The sequence below is a fragment of the Lates calcarifer genome, linkage group LG7_2 (assembly GCF_001640805.2).
Source record: "Lates calcarifer isolate ASB-BC8 linkage group LG7_2, TLL_Latcal_v3, whole genome shotgun sequence".
Taxonomy (NCBI): Eukaryota; Metazoa; Chordata; class Actinopteri; family Centropomidae; genus Lates; species Lates calcarifer.
This window is the reverse complement of record NC_066854.1, coordinates 3,691,213-3,713,007: the sequence shown is the minus strand read 5'-3', so window position 1 is coordinate 3,713,007 and position 21,795 is coordinate 3,691,213.

The following is a 21,795-nucleotide window of genomic DNA, read 5'->3' as shown; positions in this document are numbered from 1 at the left end:
GCCTCCAAGCCCACCCTAATCCCCCAGCCCAGAATTGGGAACAAATCTGGCCTGCTCCGATTGGTTTCAGCCACGGTGGGGAAAGTCATCAGAAGCAGCAGCGGCCATCGGTTCCAGACGCATCTCTATGAAGCATAGACATCCACCACAATGTAATCTATTTGTGTTTTTTTGCGAGTGTATGCTTATACCACTCCAGCTAACTTGAGGAGAGACCCCCGCAAGGAAATCCTGCATTAGTTCCGACCAGATTACCGATCAGAGCGTGACCAATGTCAGAAAGCACAGAGCGGAGTAATGCGGCCTAATGGCGAGACAAGCCGGGGACTCTTTAATGGTAATGAATACACAATGTGAGCCCAAGGCGGGATGAGAGAGAGGGTGGCGGGTAGTCGTGACCAGACTGGTGAGGAGGGAGAGATAACCACAGTGTGTGGGAAAGGAGAGGAAGGTGTAATGTTTACCTTGGGTGTGTTTGGCGGGGTTGACAAATTAACAGTAACCCCAATACTGTTTGGTTTTTGTTGGTGTAATCCATCAGTTGTGTACACTGCAACATACTTTAATGCTGCAAGAAAGCAAAACGTATGAATAAATATGATAAGATCGGACAAAAAAAATGAAAAACTCTTATTTAAGAGGAACAAACAGTCGCCAAAAGGTCAGTCTTTACAAACTCAGATTAAAATTTGCTTTATTTTTAGTTCCAGTAGAGTTCCCAAAGCTTTCAAACGTGGCTGACATGTTGGGTTAAATTTTGGGAAAATATATAATAAGTATTGCATGAGACATCTAGAATATTTCCATCTGATTAAATAATACAGCTATAAAAAACATGGATATTGGATATTTCACTCAGTGTAAAAAACATAAAGCTTCAATAAAGACCTGGAGCGAGCTAAATCAACCTTAAAGCTACTGAAGGGGAAACAAAAGGGGTTTCAAGGCTATACCAATATTTTTTCATATTCTAGCACTTTTACTACAAATCAGATGCTTTCCATTACTGCTGACCATTCCAAAGCTTTTTCTGAGCCACCTTCTAGGCAGGCACTGTTTTGCATGTCTCTGTGGTATTAAAAATCAATTTGCAGAGTCTCAAAACATACCTGAGAGATATGAGTCATCACGTCTGCTAATAAGACATGATGTCGACTGTGATTGATTATGTATCCCAAGCAAGTTAAGTTTCCACAAGTTGACTTTCATACAAATAGAACACAAATTGCACAATTGCACACAAATAGAAACCTGCGTCCTGCGATGTTGTAGCTGATGGAGTATTTGTACAGTATTTGCCCATCAATTGCAGAGGAATAGAAGTATCAAGTTACACAAAATGGAAATACTTTGTACTGAAGTACTTAGTTACATCCTGTCAAAATGTCAACCAACTACAACCTCAAAAATAACAACAGAGTTGATTCAACAAAAACATTTTACTCTGTGCCCATTATATTTAAGGTGTTTCTGTTATTTTGTCCACCCCAGAACAATGCAAATGTGTTTAAGATTTGTTTGTTTTCTCATTTCAATTGCTTTGTAAGTAGAAGTAAACAGAAGAAATGCAGGAGGTGGAGACGAGGGGTTGCAGCTGAGCCTGTCTTGTAGTATTTCTCATTTACTGTCCCTGTCTGTTGTGTGTACAGCCTTTCTCTTCCCATGTGATGATTCTCAGCCTGTGTGTAACAAAAGCTTCCTTCAGTGGCAGGGCCAATAGAAAGAGGAATTAAACATGATCAGAGCGGCTCTTCACCTTCCTCATATCCTCCTGTGGAAGCCCATAGAGACTCAGTGCCGGTTGAGCCTCTCTCTCTCTCTACATCTGACTTTCACTGACTTTCTCTGTCTTCATCATCGGCTCTTTTCACTTATCTTTAGGGCAGTTTGGGGGTCGACACCATTCGTTGTTGGCATTTCTATTAGTGAGCGTGATTGTGGCTATCAGAGTGAGACTGGTGGCCATGGAGGGCAACAGAAACAATGGAGGAAAGCAGACAATACAGTAAAGAAATTGTATTTTGTTTGGAGACAGTGGAAGGTTTAGTATCATCTTTTGACTTATGTCATAATACTGATTTACTACAAGTGCTTATATTTTTTCATGGCTCACATTTCATCTTTTTTTAGCCACATTAGTAGTGTGGCTGTGTGGATATTAAGGTCGGTCTGTCACCCTTTCCACCACTTTGATCCAGACTTGAATATTACAACAACTGTCAGATAGGTTGCCATGAAATTTAATGCAGATATTCATGGCGCCCTGAGGATTAATCCCTTTGACTTTAGTATCCCCTGAATTTTCATCTAGCGCCACCATGAACTTGGTTTTAAGTGAAATCTTTTGAACAATTAAATAAACAATTGACTTTTAGTCTTATTGATTAGTATACCATAATTCAAATGTGCTATATTTTTACTTTAGTAGTTTGTAGCATTTCTCAACACTTTATTCCAAACATTCTTGTTTTTTAAATTTTTGCTTTGTTTTTTTCTTGTTGAAAAATTGAGCTTCCACACCAGCCCCTAGTGCTACATTGATCTTCTAATGAGTGACTGGCTATGTGTTGGAATATATCCAAGTGAGGGGGAAAACAACAGACTAGAGCTACAACAATTTGTCAATCGATAGAATTAATAAGCAGCTACTTTGATAATTGATTGATTCTGGCTGCCTTGTATATGCTGATATTTAGGAATATTAAAGCATGGCAACACAGAAAGCAAAGAATTTTGCAGATTGCCCTTTTAAGTGAGCAAACATTAATCCACTGCAGTTTCAAATACTTTCCCTCCTCTTTTCCTTTTTATCCCTCCTTCAAACCCTCCCATCTTGTAAATCTTTGTAAAAGGTGGATTCTGATAAGATAGTGGATATGTGGGGCTATCATGTGGAAAAAGGGTGGATTCTAGATAGACTTAAAACATACAGATCTCTTGAAGTCTCTCTTTGCCTTAGGAAATCCATTATTTGGATGATTACCTTCTGCTCATGAACCAAGCTACCGCGGCGAGCGCAACTGACGGCAGTCAAAACGGACTCGCATTAAAATGCAGCTCAGAGTCCACACAGTCTATTGGATCCAATCAGAAGGTGAAATCTCTCAGCCAAATTGATCTGTTTCAACACACATCCCCAGATTACATTCTACAATAGATTAGAAGACTGTGGGGGAGAAAAGGCATTAGCAGATATTCCCTTTTGTCAGCAGAATGGTGAGCGTGTGGAAACTGTTCACGCTGACTCTGTTTAAGTCTGCTTTAGTCTCACTGTTAAAATCATAAAAAAAATCAATTGGTTTTCAGTGTCTGGGAACAAAGTACAACACAGATGGAAGGGCACAAAAGAAACATACACTATACTTAATTCAATAAGTGTATTTTTGCAAATATTCAACATTATGGCTCCACAGGCCTGTTACTGCATCAGTAAGTCTTTGATCTGTCTATTGAATCCACAGAAGAGGTGAAATGAAGCTACATTCCTTTGTGGCACTGTGTGAAGTTGATTTTAAAGAGCTTGTCTAATGTACTGCATGGTTTAAATGCTCACCTTTGTTAATTACTGTGGATATTTTTACTAATTTCATCATATTTTTCTGAAATTCTTTCATATAACACAAGCATAGAAATCATTCTTTAGTCACAAACACTACTCTTCTTTTAGCCCATTCTACAATGGATTTTACTATACATACATACACTGTACGTACAAATATAAGTAATGGGAAATCCAACACACACTTTATATTCGTAGATAAAAATGGAATATGTATATCTTGCAGGCAGTTATTTTATAAAAGCAAGAAAACAAGCCTTGCAGCATGATAATGTGATATGTATTGAATGTAAGCAGTTTTCTTCTGTTTGTGTTTCAGATGTGTGGCATCTGAAAGGTACTGTCTTTTCTTTTTTATGTCATTTTTGTCTTCCATCTATGTATATGCCTCATTTGCCAGCATCTCACTGGCTCTGTCTCCTCCAGTTTAAAGCTGTAGTTTACTGCCAGCACGCTCAGTCAGGCTTGTGATTCACAGAAAATGATGAGGTAAAGGCTTAAACCTGGCCAAAAATATATGGCTCTGAAAATGGATGTCCCATATTTGAGCCGCTTGAAGAGAGGGATGCTTGATTTAACCACCCAGAAACTTTAACTGCCTTAAGTTGCTCATGCTCCACACCTTTAGTAACCCTTGCATTGTGTCAAGATTTTTTTCTACTGTTCTTATAAGTAAAATTCCATTTGCCATTGACCTTCTCTTGAGGAAGTCAACGAGCACCATCGACTTTTTCTGACCCTCTTCCGCTTTATTTTAAACCTATCTTAATTTGGAGTCATTCCTTGCAAGCATGGCTAATAATGTCTTTTCCTTAACTGGGGAGGAGAGATAAGTAGAGGAGCATCTGAAATCAATGCAGGAGGATTAAGGAGGACCCCAGGGCTTCCACCTTCTCTATTCAGAATCCTACAATGAACACATGCTTCTCTTCAGCCCCCCGAGGAGAAGAGGTAGGAAATACCTCTAAGCTACATCTGCTTAACGAGAGTAGTACAATCTCTGTGCACAATACAACCACTGGTTTACCTCTTTCCATTTTGATGGTCCACCAATCCTAGTTCATTTAATCGAATCCAACTGTTTTTGCCTGAAGCCGCCTGCTTTTATGTTTATAGGCTGTTGATGATTTAATTTGAACATTATTTGGATTTGAAGTGTTGCTTTTTTCCAATTGAAAAGGGTGACTGTGCTGTACATCACAAGGTGACACAGGTGGGACCTTTAAAGCTGACATTTCATTTTCAATTAATATATGCAGTGTATCATCAGAGGACTTTGAAACTCTGCCGTCTCGGAGATGCTGGGGAATTAATGGAATTGCAACCTCAGCAAGGATCTGACTGCCCCTCAGCTAGAAAATTACACCACGACAAAATAATTAAAAGTCATGTCTAATTTAAATACATGCCTCTGCACTCTAAAATACCCCTCAGACCCCTCGGTGCAAGTCTGGAAAATGCCGCTTCCACAGGTTTTGAAGTGAAATCACCCGCGGGCGTCTGCGCCTGTAAGCAACAATGATTGGACGTGGCTTTGAAAAGTGTTAACAGAGATGAAAATAAGATGTAACCCTTTCAGCAGAATCAAAATGTTGCCTCTGTGTGAGTGTGTGGTAAAGAACGGTGTGGATCCATGCAGAGAGAGGGAGCAATAAGGTGAAACAGAGACGAGATGGAATAGAGTGGAGGGAAAAAAAAAAGCAATGAAGATGGAATAAAAGGAGAGGGAAACAGTGTGAATGGCGTGTCCATGCGTCGGCATCTTTTTCACTGTACTCCATGTTCGGGCATTCATAAGTCTGTTTGCCCATGTGTATCTCTACACATGCATGCACACACATCTATACTGTATGTGGCTGGTATAGGTAACAGCCCTATTATGAAGCAGTGAAGCGGCTCAGCCACTATCCCAGGCCTTGCTGACAAAACTCTAATGTATAGAGCCTTGTGCTCTCTGTGCTGGGATTCAATTAGGCTGCCTAACAGTAGGGCCTGCCTGAAATGGGATGGAGGAGTTAGAGCCCTGTCATATGGGCCCAGTGGGGCGGCAAGCCTCCACTCTGTCTGCCTAATACTGGTGTCACAGCCACAGGGAGAAGCCCACTGCCTACGGCTCTGACTGACTGATTTAACTCACTTTATTTGTTTTGTTTTTTTTTTTTTTTTGTCTTTTTCTCCTCACAGCTGCGCTAGATAAGACTTTTATTTAAAAAACAGCATTTTGTCAGCCATAGGTTGTAGATTTATGCTCTTTGCCCAAATGAAATTCTGGCTATTACACTTTATAGCCGGCAGGAAGAGGGGCAAAATAAAAAAATCTCTCGTAAGTAGAAGAGAGAGCACACAGTTCAAAGAAAGCTATTCTTCTGCCAAAGTGTGAGGTTGCCTTTTGCATCTTTAATAGTGTGGACTGTTTAAAATTGAGTGGAAAAAGTGAAATATCAGGACCACATAATATAACCTTGAGGCATATTTCTATTGAGGTTATTTTAAAAAGTGTAGGGGGAAATGATAGGGATCTGAAAGCCAAAGAAAAGATGCATTAAGCCATTCAGTTCAGCACCAGTACAGGAATTAACAATTCCTCCCAGACAGCTAAAAATGCTTTTTAATGACCACAAAAATAATAGAATATCCCTGAAGAAAAGGTGATGACCCCACACTTGAAATGATTTTATGAATGCTACCTAACAAACTAACATTTCACAAGCAAGGATCATGCCCCCTTAATCATTCTTACTGAGGACTGAATAATGTCTCACAAATAAATAGTTTCATTTTTATAAACAAAAACAAGTAATTTCTGGGCTCTGTAGTTTTCAGCAAATATTACTCAGTAAACGGTGCATTAGTTGGGGACTAGTTTCAGCTGCAGAATAATACTGTGTTTACAGCAGTAGGAAAGTGTTTTGTGGGATCGGCATGTGGGATTTGTTGACAGTAAGAAAAATATAGAATCACAAGACTTTCATGATGTAAAGGTACTTTTTGGAGGTTGTTGTTTGGGCTGGTCTGAGACTGATGGATAGGTAGGTTTACAGCTTTTGTGAAGTTATGTTTGCAATATGCTGTTGATATGAATTAAGGGTGTATAGCCCCTGAGACACAGTGTTCACTGAAGCCAGTGACCACAGACACAGGGATATTGCACATCAAGGGCTTCTCAGCAGATAAGTGCTGTGTAGGGCGCTCTGTGCCTCTAATAAAATTCTTGGTTTGTATCCATCATGACACATTTCCCAAATGCCCTGCTTGCTTTTTGCCCCAAACCCATATTGTTCTGGGTGATTAAAACCCCATTTATATCCTGAAGTATATCATGGAAATCCATTAGCTCCCAAAAAGAGTGGATAGGAAGATGAGTACTATGAAAGCCCAAAGCAAACCTGAGTGAATCATGGGCAAACAAAGCACTAGCTACCACCCGTATGCCATTAATAAGAACAATTCAGTATTCACTTACCTATTTCTCAATTCTTGTGGCATGAACTGTGTAGAGATTAAATAGAATTGCAAGTTGTTTTGACATTAAGCTGTGTCTAGACTATTTGTGTAAAGATCATGTTTTGAATTGTCATAAACAGGGTCCTGCTGAGGACATAATTCATAGTCAGTACATGAAATTGGGTAAAGTAGGCAAGATTTTTCATTCTTTAAGCTCCTATTTTCCATTTTCTGAGTCGTCATCCTGTGTGCCCACTCCAAACATCACGCCTGTCTCCTTTAACCTTCCTCTGATTGGTGCAGCTGCTGAACACCATATCTTTATTTCATCCTCCTTGCTTCCCATGTGAGGCTGTGTCTGCAACCCAATCCAAACAACCTTCCCGACATGGAAGCCAGATCGGAGTGTAATCAGGGACAGAGCCTCAGAGGCACACTCCCGCTTCAAAACACTCAACGTGAGCACAAAAACGTAACCAGGTAGAGCTATTCCTTGCACTGTCCTCTGCCCAACGGCGAGGCCGCAGCCAGCAGGACAGTGGCCCCACTGCCGGCGTCTCAGCGTGGGATAATCAGTGTGGAGCTGCAGCCAGGATTACGGCAGGCTGGGTGACGCTGGGCGGTAGGCTGAGGGCGAGCAAGGTGACGGGTTAGGGGGGGTTCTCTCGCCATCAGCAGACACAGCGTGAGATGTGATAATCACCGACCCACCACGGGCCTCAAGCCTGGCCACTAACCAGCCATTATTGAGTGCAATCACGAAGAGGGAGGCCCATCAGAAAGAAAGAAACAAAAAGACACAGCGGTACCTGCCTTTCTGTCTAGAAGACACACCTTTGGGTTGAAAAAAATAAATGAAAAGTTACTGAGTGAGTTGCAAGCTCCTGGTACTTGAAATCAGCATGCAAGTGAAAATCTGCAGTGAAATATTTTTTTTTAGCACCAACCAAAAGTTACTTTATAACCATGAAGTTGACAAGAAAGTAGGATGTTTCCAACACAAGGAGCCACAAGTGTTCAGTATAGTTGTTGCTCTAGCTATCAAGAGCTAACTAGTTCAATTTGGTAGCAGCTGTTAAGATAAAACATATATAATAAAAATTACATGAAATAAAACTCACTGAGATAAAAAAAAAAAATCTAAAATGTTTTTATTTTCAAAAATAGAGATGAAATAATACTTAATTATAATTAGCTGAGTTTTCATGATTTATTTATTTAATATTGAACACTTTGGGTCTCCATACCAACACTTCCACTTTCATATATCCTACAAACCTCTTCAGTCAACTTTTGTTTTTTGTAATTTTCTCATTTGGAATTTTTCCTAAACATAGTAAGTGTTATTTTTCCTCTAAAAAATGCATTGGGATCATTATTAGCACAAGCACTTTTTTCCTTTTAATGTATTTAATTGCATATGCTCTTCACAGATGAATACACAATGAGAGCGGTTTTGTTCTGATAACTGCCAAACGTACAATTACAAGTCCCATTAACATTCTTTTGTGAAGGACGTAATTATACAAAAAAAGAGATGGACTAGATACATGAGACAAAATTACAGACAGTTTATACCCTTGTTCATTGATTGTCATGGAAACACAATGAGGTCTTTAGTAGTTTTACAGAAGAGATGGAGGTATGGTGTTTCTAATTCAGGGATGACCGGGCAGGAAGGGATGGGGGTCATTTGAAATCACACTTTAATTCAACAAAAGATGACAGTCATTGTTAGTGAGCTTTGTATTGAACTTAATCCCTGAAAGAAAGTAATTTAGTGCCTCAGCATGCTCATGTAGACGAGCAGCTGATTTTTTATTCACTGTATGTATGGTAGGCAGGTGGTAGTGGGCGATGCTGTAATTGTATGCTTTCTGCTAATTGTGTGTGCAACCATAGGTATATACTGTATGTGCGCCTGCATGGATACTTTACATCCTGATTTTGTTATCTTTGCAGGCGTATCCTCATGACATGAGTAGAGTTAATATGAGAAAAACACCTAAGGGTAAACACAATAAGATTCAGTGCCGTATTTGCTCATAGCTACTAAAGCATTATTCACATTTCTAATGGATATGTTTAGACAGAGTGCATGGTTACGGTTAGGGAGAAATCATGGGCTGGTTTGATATAGAACATTCACAGTGACTTGAACCACGTATGATACATGTCTCAGGATCTGATTGTTCTGCAACTCAACTGTGCAACAGTTTCCTGAATAACATAGACATTTCAAAACACTTGTAGGATTCATGGTGTTAACTTTGGGGAGTTCTGCAGTTTTGTGAGCTGAAATTTAATTAAGTATCGGGTCTGAGAGCAGGTAGAGAGGAGAGTGGTTCTGTTCTGTTGGACTTTATTGTTGAGCTCTAAAGCATTGTGGGTTTAGTCAGTGAAGCATCTGTGAGCCTCACATGAAAGAAGCTTTTGAAAGAAGAAATGCAGTCTTTGAAAGTGGAGGAAAATGTCCTGAAATGTCCTCAATTAAATAAGCAGGGACAATGATAGCAATAGAGTCGAGGTGGCCTGGGTCAGCAATCTCTAAAAGCAGATTAGACCTCAAAAAAGATGGGTTGTTTGTGTCTGTCAGTCTGAAGGTATTTGTTATTTTGAGCTCTCTGTCTGTCTGTGTGTGTGTGTGTGTGTGTGTGTGTGTGTGTGTGTGTGTGTGTGTGTGTGTGTGTGTGTGTGTGTGTCAGTTTGTTCTAGACTCCACATCCACCAGAGAAATCTTAAAAAATTCATGTTTCCTCCTCTGCAACAACCTGAGGTTTTGTTTTGTCCTTTCTGGCAAATACATTGGTTTTAACTTAACACAAAAATTGATTATTATCTTGTCTGACAGCATCAATATGTCAGAGTAACAAACAAATAGCCAGAATTCAGTCAGTGTGTGTTCTACAGAGACGTTTCTTTGTCTGCCAAACATCAATCTATGGTTGCAGAGGACTGAAACACTTCACAGCTCAGCTCTTACCCTTACATTCTTCAGTAAACAAGTAAAGCAGCATCACCGTCAATAACAGCTTCAGAATCATTTAGTTGATGCACTAAGAATGGACAATGGAGCCTCTTCATTGCCACTTCATGCCCGGCCTGTTCATGTAACTTGGGTTGAGCAGGTACGATCTCCCGCGAGAAATGCATAACTGTTTTTTTTAGCACTACATCAAACACAGAAGAAGCTAGCTTGCTGGGCTTTGTCCAACAGAATTTGAGGCACCAGCCTCCTATAATTACCACTTGTGGCTGCACAGTGTTGCTTTAACTTTAAGCAGGTAATGGACATACTGTAGTTTAGCAGCATTCAGGGTTTTGCTGTAGTTCCAAGCAGAAATTGAACTGATTTGATTCCTGAGAAATAATTCCCTCATATGTGGAATGGAAAATGAAAGTTATTAGGAAGAAGGAGAGAAGGAGGCTAACTGCTGACAGCCAGTCCTTGCATTTGATCTATGAATTATGACAGGTCCGTCCTGCTCTGAATATGTGCAATTTGGGGGAAAAAAATTAAAAAAAATACAAGTGCCATCTGCATTTCTATCAGTCAAACGAAATGATAAATTTCATGACTATGGCTCACTTCATCCTCAGATGTGATCTTATTTCAGAAATGCTTAAATTGACTAAATGTGTCAATAGTATCCCATGATAATTTGTCATTTTCTGCCAATTTTTGCCATATTTTCTCCACCTGATCATCACTTTGAAAATCTCTGTATTTTCAGAGGTTTTTTTTTGTAATATATACAGCATGTCACCCATGCTGCCTCTCGGTGAGGTACATCTTTGGACAATGGCTCTGTCTGACAGCAGAGATAAGACTGCACGAGGTCGAGTTGCTTTTGTATCACTGTGCATCACTTTCAGCAGCACTTCACTGCCTGTGTTCTCACAAGAGAAAAGGGGACATCCAACTGTTCTGTGTGGACAAAAGATATGGAAAGAGACTGGATTTGGGCGATTATATTCTGCAAACCAGTATATTCTTTCTTCTTCTCTACTGTAGGTGCATTATTAAGCCACGTTATCTCATATGACATTAAATGGATAATGATGTAAGGGTGATCTAATTGTACAAATTCTGATTTAACTTTCCATTGTTGGATATTTCTAAGTCTTTACAGTCTTGAATGTATCAGCAGCAGCAGCTTAAATTCACTCACTCAGTATTTACTCAGTATGCACTTATTCACTTTTTATTCAAGAGTTAGATTAAAGGATTCATATCACTCTCACATCTCTACAGTAAATGTGAAGCAACCACCTGCAGGCAAATAGCATAACATTTGCTTAGCATAAAGGCTAAAGTGACAGCTATAATAACATGTTGAATGTGAGGCTTATTCTGCTACTCCTTTTACATGCTCTCCTAACGATGGTGCACCTCTGCTTTATGTCTACTTTCTGAGTCATCAGACATCCTCGGGACCTATTTCTACACTTCAAGAAACCAGTTACCAGACAGCAGCGAGAGAGAGACAGGACCGCACCTCGTCCTCGCTCATTATTAATGAAGGGGTCAGGTTGGACACAAGCTCTAAGCAAGACATAGCACAAAGTAAGAAACGTGATTTGAATTTTAAAAAAAAAGAAAAAAAGAAAACAGGCTAAAGCAGGCTGTGGTGAGACGTTCTGACTAATGAGTAGTTCTGTGTTGCTGTAACATCACTGTTTCCATGCTGTGATATGTGTTTGGTCAGCCTGCTTGAAATATGCATAATTGGGTGAGTTGGTGCTTGTGAAGAAAGAAAAGCTCCCACAGAGCTGGGCTCTTGCAGCGCAGCTACTCCTCAGCACCAAATGATATTATTTTGTAGGTGAAAACATCATTATTACTTAATGTAATGCCTGCTTTTTAATAATGTTTTAGGTTTTGCTCAGGGTTTTACGGCTGAATACTCACTCACAATCCAACACAATCTCCTAATAATTTCCAATATGTCTGAAAACACCTAGGAAAAACTACATTTAACCACAAGTAAATTTTTTTATTTTATTTATTTGTTATGTGAATCATTGCTTTCCATATCTATTTAGTGATGCTTACCTATAGACAAATTTCACCTTTTTGCATGTTCAATGTACCTGTTATGCATCGGCCAAAACACTCAGGTTACATTAGCAATTGAATGAAATGAATTAGCTGAGTACCAATTAAACAACCTTTTATTTTCTCTATGATTGAATTAACTCAATAAGCTAAAACATCAGATAAACAGCAACAAATTGCACTAGGATTGTCTAATTTTACTACAAAGAAAAATATTTGCAATCAGAATAATTTCAGAGACACTTTGAGAAAATTACTCATTGATAGACTTTGAGTGTTGTTTAAGTGCATTCATTAGGCACACTTCATATTTAAACATACACTGATCAGCCACAATATTACAACCATATTGCAATGTATATATACATTATACTGTATATATGCACCATTCAACCATGACATTAAAACTGGTAACTGGTTGTAATTTTGTGGCTGATCAGTGTATGTATCTATATACATATAGAAAAGTGTTATATATGCCCTGTTATATATTGCTGTTACATATACTGTTATATATTGCATGGTAGGTGTCACCTTGTCCTGAGGTCAGTCAGAGGTAGAAACTTTCAATCTGATGCTGTGAGACAGAAGTACAAACAGTTTTTGACAGTCTTGTCGGGGAAATGCTGCTGTGATGTGTTTGTGAGAATCTTGGCACATCCCTGAAACTTTGTGGACGGCTGTAATAGATTCTTATCAATAATCAAAGATCTTTATTTCAGTGGACACACAGTACCCTCCTTTCACTGGGCCTGTCAAATAAAATCACTTCTTTGCAAACTCCCGCTCCAATTAGCACCATAAGCCCCTCCCTCTACTGTGGCCATGCACATATGCTGGTTAGAAAACAACCCTGGCAGCACTTTACAATAAGAGGGTCCTTGGCTTCCAGGCTCTGGGGCAGTTTGAAGAAGAAGCTCCTCAGACTGGGGCCTGGACTGCTAGCAGGGGTCCCTCTCTCTGCAGGGGAGAATTTGAGGGGAGCTAAGACAGAGAGTGAAGTGCTAGTGTTATGATTCCCTCCACGTTCGTCTGATTCCCAGCCACTCACAGATCAATAGCAGTCTTTGAGCAAAGCAGAGGCCCTATTGTGGCTGCATTCGCCAGGGCCAAGCTACAGCCACCATTGGTGCAGCTAAACCATGACGGATTCATCCCGGCCTGGTTCTCCCATTAGTCAGCCACCACGGGTGAAAACACAGACCTAAGGTCCCCTAATGGGAATTTAATGCACTTCAGTGTACCTGCAGCCAAATAGAAAGAAAACGGCCACTGTTTTTCCCTCCACACATGATGACTCACAGTGGATATATCTCCACACTCAGCGAGGCCGACATGTATCATAAGCAGAGTCTCTTTGTGTGCAGAAGCAGCTCCAAATTGGAATTGGGGCATTGAGTGCACTTGTGTGCTGCCGTTGGGTATACAGCTTAGTGGATAGATCGTTTTCTTTTACTGGGAAGGAAGTGTGAAAGTAATGAGTGAGAGGTGTGTGTGTATTAGCGTGTGCATGCTACCTTATCTTTACATGTGCATGGATATTAGCTTGGTCATGTGTGTGTTTACCTCCGTCCTCTGTTGCTACTGAACAAGAAAAAAGAGAAAAAGTGAATCTTTGTGGTGAGAATCAACCGTTTATTATTCAGTGAATTTTTGTTGTGTCACCTGAGATGTGTTGCTGATGTATTTTGCTCACTGAAAATTTAGTCTTTTTGCTTTTTGAGCAATTTAAGCATAAAACTCATTTCAGTTCTTTTTAGCATTCAGAGTATGAATTATGTATATAAATAAATCCATCATCCCATTTAACCATACTGTATCTAACTGTGTAGCCCTTGAAAAAATCTGCCTGACTTAGGTCTTAATTGATAATTACTTGCTCAATTTGACTTTCCAATCTAAACTTCCCTTGAAGAGTCTTCATTCTTAGTTCTAACAGTGCACGAAGAAGTAAATATTTTAATGGTGTCCACTGGTTTAAGCACAGAGGAGAAAGTAAACACTGTTTGTAATGCTAAATACTTTGCTGAGCAGATCAGCCTAGAAAGTGTTTCATACACACTCATATTCGTATCTGTGAGACACTGAATGCTCATTTGTGAGGTGCAGCTTGTTGTGGTTGCGTGGGAATTGTGTAGTCTCAACAGGCCAGCGAAATTAGCATCATATACTTGCAATCCTTTTAATTTTGCCCAGTGTTTTTAGAGTTGCATTCACCCATTACAGTTGCACTTTCACGTTGCTGATAAGTTTCTCCCCCTGCTTTATCAGCACTTCCAGTAACTGTTTGCCATTAGGATTCTCTGTCTGTGATTTCAGCTGTGTAGTCAGCCAAAACATCACTGGGAGGCATGCAGGCCATGCTCCCTCTGTGCACTGTGCTCTGGCCCTTTTGTGCTGTTTATACCAAGAACCATGACACTGACCCTCCAGCTATGCAGAGGGCAAAGTGCTGCTGGTGGCCGTAACCCCGTGAAACCCCCTCTCAGGCACACAGTTGCATGCATGCACAAACTCTGAGCAGGGGACGAGTATAAAACATGACAGTATTGGCAGGTCCTGGAATGGCCGGGCCCCGTCTGCCCCTCCAAGGTGTTGGGATTCATAATGACCCTATACGCTTCTATCCGATGTGTATTGAGCGCTTGTGACACATAAAACTGTCGTGGCGCGATGAGAAATAACCAGTGTCAGCCCACATCTGCGCTTCAAAAGATTTAAACATGGACAGAGAAGAGGGGAGAGGGGCGAAGGGCCGGGGAGGCAGGGAGAGATGGACCGGAGTGGAGAGGAGGCACGGAAGAGATGGGGAGGCATAGGGCAGTCCGAATGGCAGCACAGCATGATTCATGTGCTTGCAACAGGGCACAGGCTTTTTCAAAAACACACTTCTGTTATTACGGCTGAGTCACTGCTCTAATACCAAAATGGTGATTTAAGCTGCAGTACTGTTCATGAAAGGTTTGACCTTTCCTTCTCCACATCCTGAAAATCATCTTTCATCTAAATCCCTCCATGTTCATCTTCGATCCCACAGATAGATAGATGAAGGCATAGACATGGATGCATGGATGGATAATGATGGATGATTAGGTTCATGGATTGATGGATATATGGATGATGGATGAATGGATGGTTGAGGATTGAAGTTAACTATAAGATAGATTCATAAATGGGTAGTGGACAGTGGGTGGATGGATAGATCTTAGATAAAAGATAAACGGATGGTCAGATGCCACATGGATGGACTTTACATAAAGGATATATTTATGGGTGGATGGATGGATGTAGGGTGGAAGACTTTCATGGATGGAAGTTAGATGAAAGATACAGTCTTGATTGGGTGGATGGGTAGGTGTTAGATGAGAGGGGACAGATTCAGAGATGGATGGATATTTATCTGGATGGATATCTTTATAAATGGATGGATGTTAGATGGTTTGACAGGGGGTAAAATAAACTGATTAACTTATATTAAAGCATAAAAAATACATTTTAATGCATAAAAAGTTTTATCTAATATCACACTCTTTTACTTCCCAGAACAACTGGCTCCATGCACACTGACTGAACAGACAAATGACATCTCCAGGAAATTACAGACAATTAGCTTTAACAACAAGTGAACACACTGTTGACAAGTGTGTGTTGACAGGTAATCTTTTGGGAGAGGCAGTCAAAAATCACCACAACAGTGACTGTTCAGCTCCAGAGATATAAATAAAATATTTCATAAACAGTAACTTCACCTTAAAGTGATCAAATCAGAGCCACGTTTTTATTTCCAGTGCGGCTGTTAAACATAAAAACACTTTGCCATAGGTTGTGCATCCAATTTAACACAGAGTAAAACACAAGTAAACAGCCTTTGATGTTTTTTTTCTTCCTTTACTGTGATGTTTGCAGGCGCAGTGGACTAATGTGATTTTGAATGATGAGACGTGCTCGGCGTTTCTTCTAACTCACAGAGGGGTTCCGGGTAGTTCTACCTGTTAACCGACGGTTAGCCTAAGTGTCTGAGCGAGCTTCCCCGCGGCGAGGCAAGGGCTGAAGCACAGTGGGGGAGGAGAGGGAGGGAGGTGGAGGCGATTAGAATTGTTTGCCGCCTCCCAATCATGTCATCAGTCAGAAGTTTGTTAGTGCATGACTCTGCACATCTCAGAACAACTACAGTATCTGCTCGCCTGAAATGTACACAGCTGATTGGGGGTAAAAGTGTTGATACTTAGCTGTTGAAGGCTTACTGGTACCAGAATTCTTTTTCATGCCCAGATTTTATTTTTCTAATAGGAAAATATTTAACTTAGAGCTCAGCCCAAACACCAGGTTTCACACACGTTTTTAAACACTTACTCCTTAAAGGGGCTGTTTGTTACTTCTTACTTCTGCCAAAGTTGGACAAGGTTGGTTGATACACATAGGAGATTTCTTTATTCCTGTGCACCAGTCAGGATTTAGCAAATCAAAATCTAATGACAGTTCACAGTTGACAGTTCAAATATGATCAAACTACACTCACAGTTCAGGTTTCTTGGAGCTGTCCAGTGAATCAGTCCACGTCTCCACCAGTTTTGAGTGAAACCACTGTGGTCAAGGATGCACCGTTAATGTAGGGCATTGCACAATGCACAGCGGTGGATCACACTGATTACCTCCAAGCATTATTACAGATATTTGTTGGTTTTCATCCTCCCATATGCACGCATAAGGTCATCCTCATCTGCATATAAAAACACACAATCAGTGCAAATATGGTGACTAATCACAGCTTTTGTCATGATCCACCGCTGCTTTCTGCCTCAGTCTGCTCCTCTCACTTACCCATTGTCCAACTACCTGATTGTGTACCATCTTTTATCTTTCCTACTCAGAGCTCCAACAGGTCGGCATTAAACCGAGACTGTTACCTCACTCCCGTCTTCCTCCCCCACCTGTTTTTTATCTCTTTTTTTCTCACCTCCAGTAGGTTTATGAACTGGCTTTGTGTATATGTTTGTGTGTTTTTGAGTTGTTGTTAGGAGCAGCAGGTGGTCTCAGGACAGAACAGAATCTTAATTTCTTAATTTCTTTTACTCTTAATTACCCCTTCCTGTGCTGTTTTTTTGAATGAGCCTATCCATGCCTCCCTCCACAACGGAGACCTTCCTGGGGTGCTGAGTGGGCAAGGAAAGGACAGAGAACGGGTGGCATGGTGATGGTGGAAGTAGAATGGGTGTTAGAGGGTGGGGGTGGGGGTGGGGGGGTCTCATGGCTCGGCACAATCAGAGTGGCGCCTGGTTTTAATGAGGAGCCTGTTTATTAAGTCCACTCAGGGAGGCCGTGCAAGTGCTTAGCATTTGCTCTCTAATTAGGAAAGCTAAACAGTCCCTATTGCTGAGGATCAACCATTAGGGGGGAGAGGAGGCACTCAGCGTTGCTGTGCATGGGGTGCAGATTGCTGGGCCAAATACTGCAGGAAGGAGGAGGGAGGGTGGAGGTGGAAGGTTGTAAACAATAGACTCAAATTTTTGGAAGAAAAGAATTGATTTCCACAGTCATAGGAATGATGAAGAAACCAATCACATACAGAGCACCAGCAGGTGCTACAGTATGCGAGGGTAAATTCATCAAGCAAGGCCAAGTTATTACAATGAGTCCACCTAGTGGTCTGTAAGAGAATTGCAGCAAAGCATCACTTTATTTGTCTGCTTTACTGTATTTGTCTAAATTTGCAGTTGATAGAGCAACAACCATTTCATCATCTTCATTATAAGCAATTTTCAAGACTGTACGGTCACAACCATCAACAACTATCCACTGAAGATGGTCCACCTTTCCTAAATACATGTGGGTGGAGAACATGTTTCTGGGGCCCGTGTGCAGCACAGGGAGAGCCATGATGAGGATGTTGACAGGGAAAACATCACCATTCTGCCACAGCTCCTTTTATGCACACAATAAATGCCTCCCTGATTACCATGTTCCCCGTCACACAGATTGCTGTTAAAGTGCAAGATGAGACGAGCGCTTTTTAGATTAAGACCCTGATCAAATTTTCATAACTTAATTTCAGGGAGAGAGGGGCTGCTGTGGGAGGGGGAGAAATGGAAAAAGACATGGAAAAGTGTGTGTGCTGACTGTAATCAGCTTTCTTTGTCTGCATCCATTTCTCTTTGAGTAAAAGCGTGTCATTGATGATAGTGTTCATGTACGACTGGCTTTTAAATTACCGTAGAAGTTTGATGAAGCTGATGATGTTGTTTAGTTGTCTTAGTAAAACTGACAACAAGTGCTGCTTTTGTGATCATTTATTTATTAATCTATTGATTTACAAACTCAGTCTGACCTCATTAGCAAACTTTTTAAAGATTAATTTTTATTAATTATTAGAAAGACGTAGGATTTTATCTGCTGTTTATACAACAGGATTTAGTTAGTTTAACTTGAAAGTTTATTTGACCTTGGATACAAAGTATATATCACAAAGTATGTGTTCACAATTAGTTTTAATTATATTTTGAAATATATTATTTTGCGTACAAGAGATGACACTAATTATGTTTTTGTTTTTGGGGTTTATGCGACACATGCAGCTACTTAAATAAGAAACTGTATAAATAAATAAACCTATAATCTGAAGAAAGTTCAGTTTCACTGAAGTTTTGCCTGGAACAACTGGCTGACTGCAGCGATATACAATTTTCTGACAGGAAGTTGAGGAGAGCGCTGGAGTTTACAATATTTAGATGCAGCACAAACCCCTAGAAGTCCACACTACAGTATATAAATGGCATATGCGTCATTCATGTATTTGAGCTCTCTAATGGTGCCATATTATAATGACCCACACGAGCAGTTTCAACCTTACATTGTAGGTTACTCTGACAGTAATCGCCTCGAGTACAATGTCACCATATGGACTGATTCACTGTATATTACCTCTTAAAATGCATTTGTATTTATTTTATGTGTTCTAATGTGCATTTACAGACAAATCGCCTATAAAGAGATTTATAGGCGCATTTATCAGTGCACCACTGTGTTTGCTTGTCACTTACTGGATCAGCTGAGAAGGTTTAGTACCACGGGTGTAACTCATGCACACCGCTCGTGTCTCTTCCAGCGATAGCAATATTACAGTGAGCACAGTATCACCCTCCCCTCTCTGTTATGTGCCTCCCTTATCTGTTTTCTTCTCTATTACTTTCACTCAGGCTTTGTATCTTTCTCTCCCTTGTTTCAGTCTTCTCCTCTCTCTTTCTGCTCTGACTCAAATGCTTCAAGTTGTATCTGTCTATGTGTCTGTCACCTCTCTTTCTCTCTCTTTCTTCCCTCCCCCTTGCGTCCCTCCCTCCCTCAGACAGTTGACTGGTATGGCGACACCAGACTGCATGTATTTTTAGCGCTGCCACAGATGGGGCCATGGCAGCATGTCAGAGACCAGAATGTTCTTTATCTCAGCTGTCAGGCCGTTCCCCGGGACCAAAATGGAGCCCGTCCACTTGGGGTGGGGGGGTAGGGATTTTCTCCCACTCTTCAATTTGAGGTTTTAATTGTGTCTTTTGGCACTGCTAAATAACTTCTGCCATTGAAGGTGCAAATGGATGGTGGTGAAAGGAAATGCTCCCACCCAGTTGCTGTGTCAGCTCCTCTGTGGGGGCTGTATCCAAACCTATGATCAAGTGGAAGTGAAATTGCAGGCCGTACCTCTGCAGAAAAAAAAAGATTTATCACAAAGGCAAGCTGCCTGAAAGAACCACACACAGCAGATATCTGTACATATTACCTGTCTAGTCAGAAAAAAAAGATACATTTTCTAACATTCCACATTTTGTAGCAGCGATATGTGGTGAAAAAACAGATTTGTACAAGGCTATGACCAGGACACCAGTGAATTTCTAACCCTGGCTTTAGGCAGGGCCAAAAGCAGGCCTGTGCACCTCTATATTCAAGATATACCCGCTGGTAAAACACTGAATGTGCACGGATGGGGAGTAACCATTTTACTCTCAACACAGTGTGGGACAACAGAGACCAGGAAGAGGGGCTTTCTGACTCTGAGGAGTATTTTTTTTATTGCAGAGGGAGAAGGAGGATATGCTGCTGGCTACAACTGGGGGTCAAGTGGTTGGCTTTGTGCATCGCAGTTTGGAGTCTGCTGAGACTCTCCTCTGGCAGCGTTCACACACTCTAGCAACAGGCTGGCTGTCCATGTGAATATCAAGGAGGGGTGGGAGACAGAGGAAGGAGGATGCTGACAGAGGAGGGAGAGGGAGTGAGAGAGAGCGAGGTGATGGGTGGGAGAGGCAGAGAGAGGAGATGGTTTAGTTTGTCAGGCTGTCAGACTGTGTTCAGGTCACTTGGATCTATTTAGCAGGTGTAAATGAAGGTCTGAATTACCTACTTTTGCTATATCTCATTTACCATGACTAATTTACATTATTTAGAGGTGTTACATGCTGTTTACCATTCATATTGTGGAGTTTAATGATAAGGCTGGTGTTATCCCATTTTTTTTATATAATCAAATCTCTGAAATCAACACTGAGCACGTCTGCCTCTCGATACTCCAACTTCCCCTGTTAATGGTAATGAAGGAGCATGTTTTTTGATGAAATGTCACAACAGGTAGAGTTATGCACCAACATTAGGTCAAAATTTTCATTTGTCCCATACTTCAGTTTTGCATGTATAATATTTACGTCATGTTAATTAGCAAATGTTAGCATGCTAATACACTAAGATAGTGAAAATGAAACATTATAAGCATTCTTATGCCAAAAGTACTTAAATACAGTTCTTTAAGAAATAAAGTGGAAATGCATAATTCGACCGCAGCAATCTGCAAGATGTGGTCTCAGCTTAGTTGTTGTCCTGTGTTAGAAACAAATGATGATCAATATTGCCCCTAATTAATATTTTTTCTCCATGAAGCTGGCTTTCCCACAGGCACAGTGGGAGCGAGACTCAGCTCAATAATGTGTCTTTCAACGAGGAACTCTAATCAAGCCCGAAGGTCTCCTTCTGAATCTTGTCTCAGCCTCATTTCCATTTCCCGTCCCTCAAGGCAAGGTAAAGCAGTCCCAAGGTATATGAGCAAAGGCTTTATACTTTCTGCCGCATGAGTAGCCTTCACCTGCAGTCCGGTCAATTGAAATGGAAATGATGGGCAGCCAAGTTCTTCAGCAGTGAGGTAAACACAAAAACAAAGGAGTGACAGTGATGACTGAGGCAAATCAGGAGCTTTGACCAATCTAATTGTCAGCTTCATTAGCAGTTTGCAAGACAAGGTTACACAAATCATCAAAATAAGAGCCATAAAGGCACATAAAAACACTACAGATAAGCAACTCAGAAGTTACTTACAGAAAGTCAAGATGAGCGTTAAAGCATATAGTTCAAGTCTTTGCAAAGTTGGATGTTATCTTGAAAGCAGTGGCAGTATGTAAAAGTAGTATTATCAAAAAACATATTTAGAGGCTGGAAAAAATGAAGAGACTTAGATGATTAATGATCATCTCAAGCTTTCATCTTTTGGCTCACAAAGGATTGTCTGTATAAAAACATGACTGTGGGAACCAATTGAAGTGAGAATAACATATCTGGTCCATAGTGTAGATTAATTAGGCCTCGGTTTTGATGATTTTTACTAACTCTGGAGCAGAGCGTCATCTAAAACTGTAGAGAACCAGGATGAAACATGGGAACAAGGGGAAGGGGAAGCGATTGAGGCATATTAACAAAGAGAGAACAG